The sequence below is a fragment of the Strigops habroptila genome, chromosome W, assembly GCF_004027225.2.
Source record: "Strigops habroptila isolate Jane chromosome W, bStrHab1.2.pri, whole genome shotgun sequence".
NCBI classification, from domain to species: Eukaryota; Metazoa; Chordata; class Aves; order Psittaciformes; family Psittacidae; genus Strigops; species Strigops habroptila.
This window is the reverse complement of record NC_044301.2, coordinates 6,531,994-6,551,738: the sequence shown is the minus strand read 5'-3', so window position 1 is coordinate 6,551,738 and position 19,745 is coordinate 6,531,994. Positions and strand designations below refer to the sequence as shown.

At 40.8% G+C, this 19,745-nt stretch overlaps 1 long non-coding RNA gene across 1 annotated transcript; it reads right to left on the bottom strand.

The window, feature by feature from the left end:
- Positions 1–742: 742 nt before the first annotated feature.
- Positions 743–19,487, bottom strand: LOC115619150. Its single transcript, XR_003994935.1, has 3 exons — positions 19,353–19,487; positions 18,611–18,615; positions 743–755 (listed from the first exon to the last, which is right to left on the bottom strand). It is a non-coding gene; the product is annotated as an uncharacterized LOC115619150 (long non-coding RNA).
- Positions 19,488–19,745: the final 258 nt, after the last annotated feature.

Below are 19,745 nucleotides of genomic sequence, written 5' to 3'. Positions count from 1 at the left end.
GGTGTCCTCAACATAAAAAGGACATGGAGCTGTTGGAGCGAGTCCAGAGGAGGGCCACAAGGATGATAAGAGGGCTGGAGTATCTCCCGTATGAAGACAGGCTGAGGAAGTTGGGGCTGTTCAGCCTGGAGAAGAGAAGGCTGCGTGGAGACCTCATAGCAGCCTTCCAGTATCTGAAGGGGGCCTATAAGGATGCTGGGGAAGGACTCTTTCTTAGGGACTGTAGTGGTAGGACAAGGGGTAATGGGTTCAAACTTAAACAGGGGAAGTTTAGATTAGATATAAGGAAGAAGTTCTTTACAGTGAGGGTGGTGAAGCACTGGAATGGGTTGCCCAGGGAGGTTGTGGATGCTCCATCCCTGGTGGTGTTCAAGGCCAGGTTGGACAGAGCCTTGAGCCACGTGGTTTAGGGCAAGGTGCCCCTGCCCATGGCAGGGGGGTTGGAACTAGATGATCTTAAGGTCCTTTCCAACCCTTACTGTTCTATGATTCTATGATTCTATGACAAGGGGGAATGGCTTTAAGCTGACAGAGGGGAGATTTACAATAGATATTAGGAAGAAATTCTTCCCTGTGAGGGTGGTGAGGTACCGGCACAGGTTGCCTAGAGAAGCTGTGGATGCCCCATCCCTGGAAGTGTTCAAGGCCAGGTTGGACGGGGCTTGGAGCAACCTAGTCTACTGGAAGGTGTCCCTGCCTGTGGCAGGGGGGCTGGAAATAGATGAGCTCTAAGGTCCCTTCCAACCCAAACCACTCTAGGATTCTATGATTCTGCAGGCTCATCCAGTGGCACGGGGGGCAGTGAGATCCAGGATGTCCTGTCTACCTTAAACAAAACTTGACAAGAGTTCCTTATATCTAACCTGAACTTCCCCTGTTTTAGTTTGAACCCATTACCCCTTGTCCTATCGCTACAGTCCCTAAGGAAGAGTCCCTCTCCAGCATCCTTGTAGGCCCCCTTCAGATACTAGAAGGCTGCTATGAGGTCTCCATGCAGCCTTCTCTTCTTCAAGCTGAACAGCCCCAACTTTCTCAGCCTGTCTTCGGCAAATTATTTTGGTAGGGATTCAATTTCATAAATGTAGATTCAAAGGCTGTTCCATGAGCACTCTAATGCTTTTTTCCTTCTCACCAAATTGAATAAAAACTTTACAATAGGTTCATCACAGTACTTAAGTATTTGTTTTTTTAATTTCTTACAACAAATTGGATTCCCAGTAAATACAAAACTTGGACAGCTGCATTAAGCAAGCAGTGGGGAAGCAATCTCAATGATTATCATGCAGAAGTGCACTACAGAAAAATTCCCAGAATTTCATTCAAACTGTTATTTGCTCTATTATAAACCTTCTATAAAACCAAATATAAATATTCCTGAAGGAAGAGAAAGCATTTTTAAATATTTGCAAATACCCTCCAATAATTAAAGAAATGTGTGACGCCATCAAGATAATAACTACCCAACATTATGCAAGCAGTCTACTAATTTACCCACAGGTTAGAAGTGTCTACTGCTGTTTCATTAAATAGTAATTCTTGTAAATTTGAGAGCATAACTGTAATCAACCTTAAAGGCATGGTATTTCTATTGTCACTGTCACTAAACTGCCATACTTATCCCTGTATGGTACAAGGTATATTTAATTTTCTGACTCACATACAACCTTGCATTCATACAAATTTATAACAAAAGTTCAGGAGACTGTGCTCCTTCCCAGATGTGGTTTTGTACCTACAAATGTGCATCAAGGGCCCCATGGTGCCTCAAGCAGAGGCAGGTGCCAGAGGTGCTCTCCTCCATCCTCCACAGCTTCAGGAGACCTCACTGGTGGCTGGGAAAACATGCATTGCTGGAAACACTAAAACGCCTGAAGAGTGGTAACAGGAATAGACACACTTAAAAAACACCTGGCAGCTCTGCATCCATGGCCCTTTAAATGTTGGGCCTGATTCATGGTTGGGGTTTATGCCTCTTTGTTCAACTTTCTTCATTTTAGCAAAGTTACACTACAATAAAATGGAAACACTAGACAGATTAATCCAATCCATAACTTGGTACTTCTTGAAAGCAGTAGAATTTACATTCCCCTCCACTGCTCTTCTTTTTTTTTTAATATAGGCTTGACTTAAAAACCCATCATGTAATTCTCACCCCTGGATCCCTAAGTACCACCTGTCTTCTGAATATCTATTTTTAAGACAGCAAATGCTGCAGACAAACTGTCCATACTGTTCTGTAACCCACACTACTGAGTCAATTGTCAAGAGTAATCAAATAAATGAACAAAACCAAATAATAATGACCTTAGTGATACCAGCTCATATTTACACTGAACAATTATTTCAAATGATGTTTGATGTTTGCTACTATGCAAGTATGGATTTATACATATTTCAATGTGTAATAGAAACTAATGTCAAAAGATAAAGGGAAATGATGTGTTTTTCCACCTGAGTAAAATGTCTCCAGACTTACTAGTGGTAAAGTGAAGACTGTGTTAAGTAGCATAAGAAATGAAAATGAAACAGGAAATCTAATTTGTACCTTCCCTCTGTCAATGAAGTTTTCTTACTGTTTGGGGATGTATTAACCATCAGTGAAAACTGATCTTGTATTGGAAAGAGAAACAAAGGAAACCTACCATTAATGCAAAATGACAATGGGTTCAATCTCTAAAATATACTGAAAATAAAAAAAAATTTTTGCATGATTTATCAGAATAATGTGTCTGGCAGCCAAAAGGATAAAATAGACAAATACTGCAGGAGGCACCAGCTTTCTGAGGAAGCACAGTGCAAGATCAGCATGCATGCTGTCTCCATCCAGAATGCTTTCTTTCCATGGAGTCATCAGCACCTAGTATTTTAAATTCCTCACACTGCATCAGTGTTATGGTACTATGTTACAGTTATTCAGAAACCTGATTGGCCATGTTCCTGCAATACATTTTCCTAACCCCAAGATAAAGATCCATGCATCTCTTTACCCTTTAAACAAAAAAGCTATTGTAATAGCATGTAGTGTGATGCATGGCATGAATACCAAAACATGTACATGCACTGCTAAACTGTTTAAGTATGGAAGAAGTAGTGTCTAATAGTATTAGGAAATTGAAATTTAAAAATTTTTCTCACTCACTTATTTGATGAGAACTGGGCTGCTGACAGGTGAAGCAGAAAGTAATTTTTCAAGTTAAATGCCAAGTGGTTATATAGCATAATATTTAGCAAAAATTAACCACCTCACTGCTGCACTGACATACAGCATATTTAATGGCAACTGTTTCCACAAAGAAAATTATAGACCTTGGGCAGTTCTAGGAAAATAGAAATAAAATCTTAGTAATACTTCAGTTACTTGCTTGAAGCAAAGAGTGATAGTGTGCCCTAACTCAGGGCAGAGAAAACAAAACATAACTATTAGTTAAAATTATAAATGTAGTTTTTTAGACTTTTCCACATGCAAATTGCACGTTTTAAATCATCAGATGTGCATTCCTAATTTATGAACCAGTTCGGATCCACAACACAGTTCAGGGACAGAAGAAAGGCTTTTTGGTGCATTTCAAAAAGTTCTTTGCAGTATATCAGGCTCAGTTGCAGGATCATGGTCCTGCAAAATGACAGCTATCAGCTTTTTGGACTCTCACTATCATCTCTGAGGACTTTACACAGCTCAGCTTCAAGCCTACAGATTGTAAGTGCAAATGTCTCTCCAGTGGGAGTTTTGCTTCAATCTTCTGGATTTAATCTGGATTTAATTTTTAAAGCACAAAACAGTAAAATGTATTTTGTGTTCTGAATGCCTTTTGAAGTTATGCTAAGTTGAGTTCATAACATAGCTAGCACTTACCCTTGGAACAGGCATTCTGCTTGAGGGATTATGTTCTTTAACTATGGCATTTGTTATTTTTTTATTCTCTTGTTTGCTTTTCAAAACATAGTAACTATTCCTTGCATGCAAAACTTCTTACTGACTGGGATAGGCTACAAGGACCTATGTTTCTTCTGCTTTTATGCCAAAAAACTCTGACCTATACAAAGAAAGCTTTATTGCCCAAATATTCAGAGCACATAAAAAAGTAAATTCAGAGATAAAGGAAGCATAAGAGGGCAGTAAATAGAATTTTTAAATGAGAATAAACTCCTATGTATAATAGCAAAACAGAGGGAATGGCAGGGGGTGTCATACTGAAAACTGTATTTACGTTCAAACTTAAACAGGGGAAGTTTAGATTAGATATAAGGAAGAAACTCTTTACAGTGAGGGTGGTGAAGCACTGGAATAGGTTGCCCAGGGAGGTTGTGGATGCTCCATCCCGGGTGGTGTTCAAGGCCAGGTTGGACAGAGCCTTGGGCGACATGGTTTAGTGCGAGGTGTCCCTGCCCATGGCAGGGGTGTTGGAACTAGATGATCTTAAGATCCTTTCCAACCCTAACTATTCTATGATTCTATGATTCTACGATTCTATGATTCTTTTGCTAGCCTTTCCTCACAAAAATTTACACATTACAGGTGTGAGGAGGAGAATCAAAAGAATGTAACTCCCACAGGTTGAGATAAGAACTGTCCAGTAACTAAGGTATAATACAAAATCACTACTGCTACCACCAACAATAATAATGATAAGGGAAATAACAAGGGGAGAGAACACAATTGCTCACCACCTGCCGACTGAAACCCAGCCCGACCTGAGCAGCGACCTGGGCCTTCCGGGTAACTCCCCCCACTTTATATACGGGGCATGACGTGCTGTGGTATGGAATACCCCTTTGGCTAGTTTGGGTCAGGTGTCCTGTCTCTGCTTCCTCCCGGCTTCCCCTCCTCCCTGGCTGTCCTGGGTTCAGCTATAGCAGTCATTTTTCTCCTTCTTAGTAGCTGGTGCAGTGCTGTGTTTTTTAACTTTCAGCCTGGGAACAACGCTGATAACACCGATGTTTTTAGTTGTTGCTAAGTAATGTTTATTCCAACCAAGGACTTTCTCAGTCTCATGCTTTGCCAGGGAGGAGGGGAAGCCGGGAGGAAGCAGAGACAGGACACCTGACCCAAACTAGCCAAAGGGGTATTCCATACCACAGCACGTCATGCCCAGTATATAAACTGGGGGGAGTTACCCGGAAGGCCCAGATCACTGCTCGAGTCGGGCTCGGTATCGGTCGGCGGGTGGTGAGCAATTGTATCCTCTCCCCTTGTTATTTCACTAATCATTATTATCATTGGTGGTAGCAGTAGTGGTTTTGTATTATACCTTAGTTGCGGGACTGCTCTTATCTCAACCCGTGGGAGTTACATTCTTCCGATTCTCCTCCCCATCCCTCTGGGAGCGGGGGGAGGAAGAAGGGGGGGAGTGAGCAAGCGGCTGTGTGGTTCTGAGTTACCGGCTGGGCTCAAACCACGACACTGGCAGAGCATGAGACTGAGAATGTCCTTGATCAGAGTAAACATTACTTAGCAACAACTAAAAACATCGGTGTGTTATCAGCACTGTTCTCAGACTAAAGTTGAAAACACAGCACTGCACCAGCTACTAAGAAGGAGAAAAATGACTGTTACTGCTGAACCCAGGACAATTATCATATGAGCTCACTGTCACATTGAGAAGACCTTGTCACAAGAGGGAGGTCACCTAGAAACAGGAAGGAAAATTGGGGGAGAAATACTAAATAAGATAAACGAAAAAGAAGACCAGTAGGGTCCCCAAACTTTCTTTGTGTATGTTTGAGAGCTGTAAATTATCTGCAAAATACGTGCTTGTCTTCCAGCACCTGAAATTCAACTGTTGCCTTGTGCCTGAGGTACCAGTCTCCTCACTTCTGTAATTATATTATAAGCATCTTTCCACCAGTGCATCTATCTTTGAACTCTGTACTTTTGTGATGGCTTGGATTTATAAACTCCAATTTTGTTTTGGGGCAGTAGCCTTTCAGATATTCTTTGAAGAGGGGTGTATAATTGTTTTCATTAGATAGAAGACCATGACAAAGAAACTTCACTATCCTCTCTATGCCCGAGGCTCCGCATTCGACCCCTGCAACATGCTCATCCAGCAGTGCATCTGCAGGATGACCTGGTAGTGCACCTGGCGTGTGCTGTCCTGAGCTCTTCCTCACTGCCACGGGTAAATTCTGCTTCATGTGTTTTGTAGGTCAGACCTGTCTACCCATCGCGTGGCTGAAACTTCCACCTAATTGCAGGGCAAAAGAGATTTTAGACATTAGTGTGAAGAACTAAGTACTGCATTGGGTGTGCACTGTTTGCATACCCTCCAGCCACCCAATTAACAGCCTAATATTTGTGTATATCCTCTTTCTTCTAAAGATGTCAAAGAGCTTTGAAAACATTAATACGTTAATATATGTTGCTAAAAACAAACGTTTCCTTAGTGCTTCCAGGCCTCTCCTCCCCTGACACGAATTCAAACCAGTGATCTCCAAGTTGGTGCTGGGCACCCATTCTGGTAAGGGGGTCACCACCTTGGCATGTCAGTGGTGAAGGTCTCCTCCCTTCCAAGACCATCATCAGACATCCTGGCTGCAGCTCAGCAAGACACAGAGATCACCTTCCCCTTGATGTGCCATGGTAAACAGGTGGTTTCTCCCTGGTCCTATCAATGTAGTCTAGATTAGTAGCTGCTGTTACTAATGGAGTAGGAGTTAATCCAGACTGCTTCGCAAGTGGAAAGGTAGGAGGGGTTTTATGCCTGCAAGGCTGCAGCAGCGGCAGAAGACACAAGAGGTGCTGAGTTTCTGGGCATCCACATTTGAGGCTCGTATGTGGCTCAGAGGGATGTCAGGCTCTGGGCATGTCCACCTCCAGACCCCTCTGTCTGCAAACATGATTAGGTAGGGCTACAAAGGTACTGCAGTAAAGATCTGGAAATTCAAATCACCGATTGTTGCGTGAAAGGGTAAAATAATTTGGCAGAAAATAAACCCCCTTGCTTTCCAGCTGGTCCTCAGATATTAGAGGGGCTGGGTGCGGCTAGGCTTAGATTCTGAGTGATGCCCAATTTGCCACTATCAGTCCGGTTGCATTCAATGTATTGAATAATCACGATTCCGGATGCACTAATAGTGCACTGCACCTTCAGTCTAATCGTGCTCATGAACTAGCATGGCCACACTGAGGGAGCTGGTTGTGTTCAATGAGAGATTTACGATTAGCTGCTTAAACAGTGCAGTTTATTAAAGCAACAGATACAGGTTCTTGTGGATTGCCAGTGATAAATACACTGTCTGCAAAAGCACGTGCAAATAATAAGGTATACAACCGCACGACAAAGTTATGAATAATACAGCCTGGCTTTAAAGTATAAAAGTAAAAAGTAACTCTATATAGAGATTCCTAATTTTCCCGGGGAAGCACTGGATACAGTGCAAGTCTTACCCAAAGGCGTCCCTATGGGGGGGAAGAAAGGTCCAGCCCGTCGACCGGTCCCAGGAGTCGAGAGTAGTCAGCTGATGGGGTTTTCCTCGGCTCGTCCACGATGATGTCTTCCCTAAAGCCCCCCACTTTTTGGGTCATTTTTATACTATTTTTCGCTTTCAAGGTGGAGCTTGAGTGACTCTAGTCATACATACCTTTATTGTTATTGGTGTAAATTTTCCTCGCTTTGCTTTTAAAGGTATATGCCCAAAAAATTCAAAGAGCATGCTCAAAGAGAGGTGGTCTCACTTTGGAGGTGGGTAGCATTGGAGATGGAGGTGTGTTTTCGTATTAAAATGCATTATAATGAAGCAAAGTTCACACAAAGGACAGCATTTTGTCAAAAGATGACAGGCCGTTGGCTCAGGGCAGCAAGTATGCAGCTTATCAGTTTTAAGTACCACCTAGTTCCCATCTCTGCTGGTGTTGGGACAGAGTTTGGCCGCAGAATCTCCACTCTGCTCCATCCTCCGTCAAGCAATGTTGCCACGGGAACCACTGTGGAGTGAATTCCTGGCATAGCAGGTGCAGCTGCATCTTACCCTGAAAGTCCGTTTTTCCTTTATGTGTGAGCAATGCTACATTTTTAGATATAAGTTTAATTTTCAAATCATATTCAGTAATTATCCCACACCGATCACAGGACATTTCCTCTGATTTGCAATCAGTCATTTGGAGACTCACCAGAATTCAAGGTTTAACAGCTAATGCTTAGACATAAAGATTTTACTTTTCAGTCTACTGGAAGAACACCCATCTCAAAGAAGCCTTTTTACATGAAATAAGTCTAATTTTATGTTTGTCTAAAAAAAACCCCAAACAGCAAAACAAAAAAACCCAAACCACCCAAACCCAAAAACCACTGCCAAAACCATAACCAGGACAAATTGAGTTTCAGGATTTACTGTGATAGTTTGTGCAACTCTAAACCATTTTGATGTTTTTTATTCTTGTGTCAGATGTTGTGAGATCATTAACAGGTATTTGGAGATGGGAGAACAGCTGCCTTACCTCAGTCACCAGGAGCTGGCTGAGGGGAATCTTCATGGATCTTTCCTTTGGAAGGACGATATTCCACCACTGAAATACAAAGCCAGGTACCGATAGGAGCATTAGCTCACATAAAATGAACTCTTTCATCTCAGTTTAGTTGTTACTCTGACAACTTAAGCTTCTCAAATACTGTATCTCTTTTTAATGAAGAAATTCCACACATACAGAAATCATGTATTTACAGCATAGAACACCTATTGACATATTTTGGTCATTTAAACTGAATTTCGAAGAAGTACAGTTTAAATGCCAGTTTTTTTAAATTTATTGTTTATCTGATTGGAAAGACCTACGCAAAACCTGAAAATCATAAACCCTTCCAGAACATTATATTTTACACAGTCCAAAATGTGACACATGGGATCTTTAATAATTCACTGCTTGTTAACATTAAACAACTGTTAACATGCTCAAATAATTAGTTGTGCTTGCTTGACATGTTTCCATATTTAATAATAGATGCATTTATCTTAATTGCTAAGTTTGGGGGCCCTACTGGTCTTCTTTTTCATTTATCTTATTTAGTATTTCTCCCCCAATTTTCCTTCCTGTTTCTAGGTGACCTCCCTCTTGTGACAAGGTCTTCTCAATGTGACAGTGAGCTCATATGATAATTGTCCTGGGTTCAGCAGTAACAGTCATTTTTCTCCTTCTTAGTAGCTGGTGCAGTGCTGTGTTTTCAACTTTAGTCTGAGAACAGTGCTGATAACACACCGATGTTTTTAGTTGTTGCTAAGTAATGTTTACTCTGATCAAGGACATTCTCAGTCTCATGCTCCGCCAGGGAGGAGGGGAAGCCAGGAGGAAGCAGAGACAGGACACCTGACCCAAACTAGCCAAAGGGCTATTCCATACCACAGCACGTCATGCCCAGTATATAAAGTGGGGGAAATTACCCGGAAGGCCCAGGTCACTGCTCAGGTCGGGCTGGGTTTCAGTCGGCAGGTGGTGAGCAATTGTGTTCTCTCCCCTTGTTATTTCCCTTATCATTATTATTGTTGGTGGTAGCAGTAGTGATTTTGTATTATACCTTAGTTACTGGACAGTTCTTATCTCAACCTGTGGGAGTTACATTCTTTTGATTCTCCTCCCCATACCCCTGGGGGGGGGGGGAGAAGGAGGGGGAGGAAGCGAGCAGCTGTGTGGTTCTGAGTTACCTTAATTGCTAACAGTATTATGGTCATAATATGCATCTTTTTTCCATCTATCTTAAAATTTTAACAAAAACTGACTTTTTGCCAAAAATTATTATCCTCTAAGTTTTAATTACTCATTGTAATTAAATTGCAAGCTTCAGTATTTTATTAAAAATATCTTTCACAAAAAATATTTAATGGAAAAGAGGTGATTTGTTGTTTATGCATCACAGTAAATATTTCATAAGTTTCATATTACCCTTTCAGAGCAGATATAAAAAACATAACATTCTTAATATAAGAGTCAATTTAAAAGCTGCTATAGTAGTCTTCATTTCTCCTCCCAAAGGTCTGCAGAAGTCAGTGAATAAAGGAAGACAAAAACAAACAAACAAACAAACAAAAAACGTGGTGGTGATTGTAAATAGGATACCCACAGTGACAGCAACCAAGGTTGGAGACGTGGTGCTGGTGAGTACATAATGCGTTCTCCGGTGGAATTAGTGTGATTTGAAATAGAGATACAGAAGTTGTTTCATTCTTCAGTGTTCTTCTGATTCAAGTTTTGCTTGCAGGCTGTTAAGAACAGTAGTGGCTGTACTTTGACTGTAATCATTTATTTATTGCAATGCTGATGGAGATAGGGGTGAGCTTTGTGTCAGCCAATTTAAAAAGACCATGTTTTCAAGGCCTTCCCATTGGTAGGACAGGCTGCTTTAGATTAAGATGCCTGTTTCTGGTCCCAAAACATTGTGGAGGCAATTACCACTCCTGTGGAATGACAAAACTTGTTAATGGTGTCAAAGGATTCAGCTGCATCCATGTTCTGGTGTGTGGTTGTGTTCCTTCCCAAGTGACCCATGAAGATGCTTGAAAAGGCATCAGCATATTATTGGCAGGAAAAAGTCTATTTGAAAGAAGAAAATGTTGTCCAGTTTTAGAAATAAAACCCAAAAGCAGTAAGACACTGTCTCACAGTGCCTCAGACTGAATGTCAGGGCTTTGTTTAGCAAGTGACTAATGAGAGCCCAGCTAGTCTCTGAGGTAGATGTCTTCCAAGAAGCTAATACTTGAACCATGAGACAAAGTCAGCCAAAACACTGCATTTTAAATAACAAAATGTGCCTGGGAATAGATCTAGTATAACACTTTTTTTAAGGTGAGTCAGTAGACCTAAGGTGCAGAAATATCCAATGTGCCAGACAGAGCAGGCAGGGAGATCATGACCAGATCCAGAAGTGCCTCCTCTGAGCCCTCGGCTTAGAAGTTTTATTTCAGAAGGATTTACCCCAAATATGACCCTTTGCCAGAAAAACAGCTTGAGCTCAGGTGGAGAAGAATGCTACTCTGATGCATTGTGCAGAGTATACTGCCTTACTGCCTGCCTTCTCAAATGGTTGGGGGCTTTTTTGGGGAGGGGGATGAAGTAAAAAAGCCTCTCATACTTAGTACTCAGCTGCCAGCAGAACCTCTGGTCCTTCAGGTTCTGCAACAGCAACAATGCTGCAGTGAAGGTTTGAACCTATTGAGAGGCTGAGAGTTGGGCTTGTTCAGCCTGGAGAAGAGAAGGCTCCGGGGAGACCTTAGATCAGCTTCCAGTGCCTAAAGGGGCCAACAAGAAATCTGGAGAGGGGCTTTTTACAAGAGCATGTAGTGACAGGACAAGGGGGAATGACTTTAAGCTGACAGAGGGTAGATTTAGATTAGATATTAGGAAGAAGTTTTTCACTATGAGAGTGGAGAGACACTGGCACAGGTTACCCAGAGAAGCTGTGGCTGCCCCATCCCTGGCAGTGCTCAAGGCCAGGTTGGATGGGGCTTGGGGCAACCTGGTCTAGTGGAAGGTGTCCCTGCCTGTGGCAGGGGGTTGGAACCGGATGAGCTTTAAGGTCCCTTCCAACCCAAACCATTCTTTGAGTCTATGATTCTATGATAATTAGAAATAGCAAAAGTAATAGGACGTTTAATCCCCAGGAATTACTTAAACCACCCTGCAAGAGCGGCTGGCTGGCAGGCAGGGCTGTGATCCTGCCTGCTGGGGTGGCACATACCCACCACATGCAGGTGGGAATGGCAGAAACACATCAACGACCACCCTTCTGACTGATGCTTCCATATGCACTGTGTACTTTTAATCTATCCTGCCTCTTCTGACAGATTTAGAAGACTATCACTATTAGAAAGTCCTCATGTCCTTGACATGGTGTTTTTCAAAAAAGGATTTCTAGTGTGATTTTAGACTTAAATAAAAATTTACACATCACAGATGTGTAAATCACACACATCAGAGTAGATACTAATCATTTTTTCCCTTCTGTGGGTGTATCTTCAGATTTCAGTGATTGATTTATGTGGCCAGATGTGTGCATTTGTTTCTTGCTGTCTTTCAGTCCAGCAGAATCCATGCATGCTGTGCTGTAACGTGGGCTTGAACTTTCACTTAAAATGCACTATTGTACATAAATTCTGAATATTATTCCCTCTTTGGAATGAATGGGATTCAGATGTCAATCCTTGGATGTGGCGCAAGTTGATTTTTTTTTACCTCTCAACTGGTAAACAAGCTATTTCTTTCAGTTTTAATAGGAAAACATCAGTATCACAAGAGGAGGTCCTCTTCACGTCCTCCAGGTTTTTGCTCCAAAAGCCTTTGCGTTTCCTGTCACCACATAATGTGTAGAAGCTCATTAGCTGAACCCAGAAATAAAGGGTTGTTGTAGAAGTTTACTGTGGGGAAAGCAATCTGTAGTCTACACAGGCATTACATTGGCATATGCTACCATCGTAAAAAATATTTGCATATGGTACAGTAGGTCAGTGTTCCTGGATCCAGCAACCGTGAGAACAAAGACCATGAAGAGCTGAGAGAGTTTCTGTGGAAAGAGCTGGAACTATAATAGTGTCAGATGTAGAAGTTTGTTTCTCAGCAATATTGTGTGCAAGGGCATGTGTAGGCATATGGCATCTTCCTGGTCTCTGATAGCTGAATGTAAATCTTTATCCAGATGCTGTAAACACTTGCAATGACAAGTCTGTTTCTGGCAGAGGAGTGGAAGTCTCAGAAACAGCAGGTTCCTGAAGCACATGTGAACTTAAGCGGGTGGTAGGAGAGGGGAATCCAAATGAATGCCTCAGCTGAGGGACTGGCTTCAGAGCATCCACATAGGAGAGAGGTCTCTAAGAGCCTGGGCAGGAGCTTGCACTTCATTAGGCACCGGGAAGTCTCACTGTGACATACATAGTCACAAGAACTCAGCTTCGGAAGTTTGCCCAGTCAGGGAGTGAGTTATTTTGCATGTAAGGTCTGTGTATTTCTGTACAAAATTGAATATTTTGCTTCTTTCTGCAATTAAAAAATCAGCTCTTCTGGTTTATAATTCATGGCCACTTTTCAAGTGTCCTGGTTCAGCTGTAGCAGTTATTTTTCCTCCTTCTCAGTAGCTGGTGCAGTGCTGTGTTTTCAACTTTAGTCTGAGAACAGTGCTGATAACACACCAACGTTTTTAGTTGTTGCTAAGTAATGCTTACCCCAATCAAGGACTTTTCAGTCTCATGCTTTGCCAGGGAGGAGGGGCACAAGAAGACAGGAGGAAGCAGAGACAGGACACCTGACCCAAACTAGCCAAAGGGCTATTCCATACCATAGCACGTCATGCCCAGTATATAAACTGGGGGGAGTTACCTGGAAGGCCCAGATCGCTGCTCGGGTCAGGCTGGGTATCGGTTGGCAGGTGGTGAGCAATTGTGTTGTGCATCACTTGTGTTTATTGTTCTCTTTTCCTTTTCCCCTTTTAGTTTTATATTCTCTCCCCTTGTTATTTCCCTTATCATTATTATTGTTGGTGGTAGCAGTAGTGATTTTGTATTATACCTTAGTTACTGGACTGTTCTTATCTCAGCCCGTGGGATTTACATTCTTTCGATTCTCCTCCCCATCCCTCTGGGAGTGGGGGGGAAGAAGGGGGGGAGTGAGCAAGCGGCTGCGTGGTTCTGAGTTACCGGCTGGGCTTAAACCACGACACAAGCCCTGGTGGTGCATTAGGGAGAGGCCTAGAGCATCCCACCAGTGAAGAGACTGTGGCAAATAAACAGCAGATGTTTGGATAAGTGTATCGCTCTGATGTGATGGTGGTTTAAGTTTCTGTTGAAAGAAGGTGCAATGCAGAAACAGCTTTTTGAGGGGTCTGGCTTCCTTCTACCATCCATTTCTGTTGGGCTTCTGCCTTCGTGGGATGTTAGTTTCTAGTTTTCTCAATTTTTAAGTCTTGACATTGACTGCAGCTCTAATCTAGATTTGCTAAAAGCACAAGAAAGGCTGTCCTGAGTGCTGCCACCAAAGCAGGAGTCACACTGTGAGCTGACCTCTGCCACGGGAACCTCTCCACACTTCTGAGCTGGCACATTCTGCACTTCATTTCCTAATTTTTTTTTATCTGAATATTAGGAAAAGAGTTTTTCTTCAGCTGTAACAATCCTCATGGTATGTTTTATTCAGTACCCTTAGGACTGTCTTCCCATGACCCGCAAGAGCCAGTGGGGACACGCTGACCCTCCTGTGTGTGTCCCCAGAACACATGTCCCCTTGGGACCAGCCAGCCACGCTGCTCGCAGTCCAAAACGGTTTGGACAAAATTCCTTCTGATTCTGTGTTCGCTAATGCTGGTGAGGAAGGGAATGAGCTCCTTACATCCAAAAATGTGAGTGCAGGGAACAGGAGGTGGAGGAGTGCCTGGTAATGATGGCAAGTACCAATGTGCATGTAGATGAATTTCTGGAAGGGGGCTTGGTTTTCAAAACGTATTGCCCGCAGAAATACAGATACTTCCCTATGAACTCTATGATTTGCAAAATATACATGAGTTTTACAGTATTTTCAATATGAACATGTTCATGTTTGTGACCTAGAATATTTCAATGGTGAGCTAAATTCTTTCTAGCTCACTCAGGGTTTTGACATTTGCAAGTCTTTGCTCGATCTAGGAGTATCTTTAATGGCTTATTAGTTCAAGGTGTCCCTTTTTCCACTTAAAATTAAAAAAACCCAAAACTTTCCTTTTAATGACATTTCCATTTTTTCAGAATTATTATTATTTAAAATCCTAAATTAGCATTCTCCCTTTGGTTCTGACAGAGCCATTACATTTTATACTAAAAGAGTTTAGTTAATTTAAAATTATTAAACCCCATTGGCTGCATGAAGCGAGCATCTTTAAGCAAGTTTCTGTAGTTCGGGTGCATTCCAGTCAACTATGTTTGCAAACTTAATTCAAAATGTTTTGCCTATATTGTTTTTTATCTTTATATATGGCAGTTATTATTCAGGGTTTTGCTGTCTGGTCCATAAAGTTAAATAGCAGCTGAACACGCTAACAGCAGTATAGAGAGCAACCTGCCCTGGGCAATGCATCTCTTCAAACCGAAGACAGAGAAAATCACAGAAATAATAGTAAGACTCTTTTTCTGAAAGAAAAATTAGGAAGTCCATGATATAAACTTGTTTATATAGGAAACAAATTTCTTCTGTCAACAATATGCATTTGCTTTACATTTTAAGAAGTTTTATCTTAATTAATAATTTCCACAGTATAAAATAATTTTATTTTGATTTTCAAAATAATTTGCTTCCTTTCAGTTGTTACCTGGCATGACTGACTTAGGTAAAATTCTAACTTTTGCATGAATTAGTGATGAAAATTTCTTCAGGTATTTAACTGGAGAAACAGTTGCAAAGATACTTAGAGGGCAACATCTAGTAGGTGAGAAAGGCTTTGCATGGGTGAGATCTAATACACAGTCCTAAGGAAACAAGTAAGAAGACTTTTTGATGGCAAAGGAGCACAGTGAAGATGAAAATAATGTATGCAAAATGGGACAGAATATAATGGAAAGTATGGTTACATTTCTCTTAAAATGGAAGTTACACTTTGAGGGCAGTATGGATATCCAGCAATAAGCAGCATCTTAAAGCACTTCAGGTGCAATTTGCTGCAAGCTCTAGATCTGCTTTAATTATTTTTTGAATCTGCAAACTATGATCATTTACATGCTTTGTTAATTCATTTGGCTCCTGAAACTTGAGCTGTGCAGTTTGGGTTTTACAGATTTATCAAGTGAAACAATTGGACTAATATCACATTAATTAACTTTAATTTTAAATTACTTGCTAGAGCACCTAAAAAATGTAACATCTCCAAGACATTTTAGCAGATCGCTGTGGCTTTGTTGTACACTCTTGTCTTCATAGTGAGAAAACATCTTGTTAGCATGAAAGGCCCCTTACTACTTTAAAAGAGAGAGTATCTATCTTGTTTATACACTAACGTTTACCTTGATTGCCTGGCTGTCATTTCAGAGGGGAAAGAAAACAGCAGAAGTGCTGATTGAGGGGCTGATATATAATTTTTAAATCTTCACTGTTCTGCAAAGATCTCATTCAAACACAAGTGGCATTAGTAGTTTGTCATATGTTTAGGATATCCCAGCTCCTGGCCAGCAGTGGCTTTGGGAGAGCTGGTGCCCGCTAAGGACCCGCATTGCTGGTGAAATAAGCACCAGGCTGGTATGCAAGGCTGGTCCCAGAAAGGAGGGCAAATGTGGCATTTACTCTTCCAGCAGAAGTTTTTTTTTAAGATAAACAGTCTAAGGAAAATTATGACTATCCAAAATCAGTCATCAGGTGTTCAGCTGTCCCATTATTCATTCAAATTTTAATGGCAACTACTAAATAGAGAGCATAATATTTTTATATGTATATGAACATATATATCTAATGTCTGAAGAGGCCTGTTGTCCTGTCTAACAGAAAGGTATGAGCACTAAATATTTTAAAGAATATAGTCAGTTCCAGTCATGGTTCAGTATACAGAAGCAAGCTGGAAAAAATACCAGAGATATGGCCACAGTCCACATGTGGACAGTCAGGAAGATAAAGGCAGGAAGGTTGCATAAAACCAGTGGTTTATTCACATTGACTTTGCATCATACATATATATTAAATATTAATAGCACTGTACAAATATTCATCTCTGCTTAATATTCATTTATACATTGAAGTTTATGGCCAATCCCCTTAACTTTTGGTTCCACAACCAGTGTTCAAAGGGTTATGCTGCCATTGTTGCTGCATAACGTTTATATTTATCTGCTGTAAAATAGGCTGAATGACACCAGAGTGTTGTGTTTAGCTTTAAAATGCCACAAATAACAGATTTATAGATTTTTCTAAATACATTATTTTAGCTTGACAGCATTAATCATTCATGCTTCCTTCTTTCATTTTTCTACCTGCAACGGATTATTGAAACAGAAGAAAACAATGCAGGCTACATGCAGTATCAAAATATCAAGTTTGTACTTACAGTTGTATGTGCATAGACAGGGTCAAGAGCCTCAATTATTTGTATATGTACACAGTTGTACCACATGAAAGGTTACGTCACCTGCAGCTATTTTCTTGCAGATTTAAATAGGACTGATATTCATTTCCACAGTCAGCCACTGATAGGGAACATAGAATTGTAAAATACTACGAACTCTTACGTCAGGACCTAAAATATGACCTGGGTGATTGCATGGTGTAGCTGTGGGCAATCAATGTATTTATGTATTGCAGTGTAAGTCCTTTAAATTACTTTGTGTTATCCCTGACCCATTCTTTTAATTTAAGCATAAGCCAGAAACAACATGGAAGTACTTTCCAGGGAGAAGAAACTCCCTTAATATTGCCTATTTTTTCAGTAGTGCTTGCTTGTGTTTTGAAGGCTTCTGTGTTTCTTGGTTTTGGGGTTTTTTGGGGGTTTTTTGGGTTTTTGTTTTTGGTTTCTTTTTGATGCCTCATATTTCCATGAATCCACCCAGGTATAACAACTTTAAAAAATCCAACAGCATGGCTTGCATGTTAATGAAGGTCGAGTCTTAAATCAAAACTGACAGCAGCATTATTTGGAGTAAGATGTGTGGTGGAGCTAATCAGTATATTTTCACAGTGGAGGGAGGAGGAGACGAGCTAATCAGTAGATTTTTGCTGGTGATCTGCTTATTTAATTTATAGTTTAAAAAAAAAAAAAGAAGAGGAAAAAGCATTAGTATGGAGTTTTCTTGACCAGGCTCCTTATGGATAATAGTCACTCTTTTGAAAAGTCAACACGAGACCTATGAGTCAGAAAGTCTTATTTTTAAAGAAGTGATTGATATAGAGGTACTCTATATCTTTAAATCAACCCACTAATCCACAGTAATAATCATATATATCAATAGACTTGTACATCACTGATGTATGACAGCATGAGGGACCCAGTTTAAGTTGTAAATTCAACTTTGGCATTTATATTTATGAATTCTTAAGAGTAACTTACTACTTCCATAACTTCAGACTTTAATGACAGAAAAAAATGAGTTGATGGCCCAGTAGTACAACATTTATGTATTGTTAGTCTTGATTTAAATTTTTTATAGTTAATGATGTAATTAGCACTGGGAAATAACTATCTTGTCAGACAAGAACATTTCAAAGAATAAATAAATAAATAAATGGTCAGACAATAACTTTAACCTCTCTATCTCTAGACAGGTAGCACAAAGCATTTACATATGCTGAATTAAGAAAATTATCATTGAAAACTTATCTTGAGACATGCCATTCACTTAGCAATCGTGCTAATGCACCTTGCCAATTTTTACAGTTCTGTCACTAGAAAATTCTGTTAATTTTAGCTTTTTATCAAATCTTAAAATACAGATTTCACTGTCTCAAAGTACACTGAAAGTGTATTAAGGCATTAAGTATTGCTGAATGAATATGTTTTTCAGAACTTACTACTAATAGAATAGATGGTCAGAGGGAGGACCAAAAGATGGAGCAGTGGGTGCTCATAGTCTGTCTTCCCAAGAGATATGCCTTCAAAATGTGAAGGGCTGAAGAACACTTCTGCATGGCACTCACCCCATTTGGATGGGTCCTGCAGCCAGTGCTCTCTGGTGGGTAATTTGGCTCCACGCTGACTGGAGAGAAGTTATAATAGATTGTTTTCCCTATGCTTTCTTTCCTTTCCTTCTACTTTTTCTGCAAGTGCAGGTTCCATGAGTCATGTTAAAAATATCTTAATATTAGGGTAATATTGATTGACCATGAAGAAACCTACTCATGATAGTCAGTATTCTCCAAGTAATAACAAGTGAATAATATTTTACAGTCACTTTGCATCAGTCTCTTTTTCCAGGTCCAATCCATCCACATACAGTTAGAAAAGACTCCTTCAAGGCAAGTTATTTATGGGTTCATCCCAATTCCCCTCTTTAGATTCTGTAAACAAATCCAGTCACTGGCTGTTTAACATTTTTATTACATAAATTCCAACATGCAATAGAACATTACTGATTCAAGTTTTGCTTGCAGGCTGTTAAGAACAGTAGTTAAGAACATTTTAAATAATGTTAACCCATGTCTTTTCATTAATACTTGAAATAATACATGATGCTGTGAAACAAAGACAATTTAGAGACCCTGTCTTCCCTGGCTGAATAAAATCTTTTTCGCACCATTCTAACCATGGATATCTGCCTCTATCGTCATTTAAGCCCAGCCAGTAACTCAGAACCACACAGCTGCTCGCTTCCTCCCCCTCCTTCTCCCCCCCCCCCAGCTCCTGGAGGGATGGGGAGGAGAATCAAAAGAATGTAACTCCCACGGGTTGAGATAAGAGCAGTCCAGTAACTAAGGTATAATACAAAACCACGACTACCACCAACAATAATAATGATAAGGGAAATAGCAAGGTGAGAGAACACAATCGCTCACCACCTGACGACTGATACCCAGCCCGACCTGAGCAGGGATCTGGGCCTTCCGGGTAACTCCCCCCACTTTATATACTGGGCATGACGTCCTTTGGTATGGAATACCTCTTTTGCTACAACAACCCCCTGCTACTACTTCCAAAGATGCAGCAGTGCTGGCTGGACCACAGCAGGAACCCCCAGCACAGCATTCCCAAGGTGCATTTCCAATACCTCTAGCATTAGCATTTCTGGCACCTTTCAATATTCAGAGAGAAAAGGAGAAGTCAAACGTACTTTATTGCATTTTCATACAAACTTGTGGATGCATGTGGGGTTTGTCTCCCACCACAGTA